The sequence below is a fragment of the Sinocyclocheilus grahami genome, unplaced genomic scaffold (genome assembly GCF_001515645.1).
Source record: "Sinocyclocheilus grahami isolate Dianchi unplaced genomic scaffold, SAMN03320097.WGS_v1.1 scaffold72048.1, whole genome shotgun sequence".
In the NCBI taxonomy this organism is placed as follows: Eukaryota; Metazoa; Chordata; class Actinopteri; order Cypriniformes; family Cyprinidae; genus Sinocyclocheilus; species Sinocyclocheilus grahami.
Window position 1 is genome coordinate 1 of NW_015529099.1, and position 696 is coordinate 696.

Below are 696 nucleotides of genomic sequence, written 5' to 3' on the forward strand. Positions count from 1 at the left end.
TCTGCGCAGACTCTCCCTAGAGCTGCAGTTCCAGAAGAGACTGGAGGAGTTCCAGCAGAATGGTGAAGAGGATGATGATTATGAGAGCGATTCGGGGGCAGGACGGAAGTGGTTTCAGACAGGAAGTGATGTAGTGGTGAGTTGTTAAGTGTGCACTGAAACATCACAATGATCACTTTTATCATTTTATCAAAACACAGCTTTTATAAATCATTTTGTCATTCTAGCGGAACTGTGAAAACACTGAAACGCCCGCTGACCAGCAAAAGGAAAGCCCCTTTACTAAAGAAGCCAGTTTGAAAGGTACTGGATGATATTTCATAATCAATCGCTGATTAAGATTATCTCAGACTTGTAAAATGTGTCTAACGTTGATTTATGGGAACTGCAGACGGAGTCAAAGGTGAATCTACAGGATACGACAAAACGTCATCTGAGAAGTTCCGTTCTGGGTAAGTCTCAACTATGAATGCATAATTCTGTTTTTTTAACTCTCCAGAATAGGGAAGAGTGGGGTTTGTTATCACATTTTTACTTCAGCCTATACTAAGTTTATTTTAAATGGCATTTTAACTACATAAGCAAATATGAAGCACAAAAATGGTTAATGGATTAGCCAATAAATAATGGGCAATAAATGCTGTAATGAATTCTATATTGTAACATTTTGATAATTTATGTTTATATATATATATA

At 36.9% G+C, this 696-nt stretch overlaps 1 long non-coding RNA gene across 1 annotated transcript; it reads left to right on the top strand.

Annotated features, from left to right (window-relative positions):
• The first annotated feature begins 6 nt into the window (after positions 1 to 6).
• On the top strand, positions 7 to 463 carry LOC107581085 (uncharacterized). The gene is made up of 3 exons (XR_001608779.1): positions 7 to 136; positions 228 to 303; positions 392 to 463. It is a non-coding gene; the product is annotated as an uncharacterized lncRNA (long non-coding RNA).
• The last annotated feature ends 233 nt before the right edge of the window (positions 464 to 696 follow it).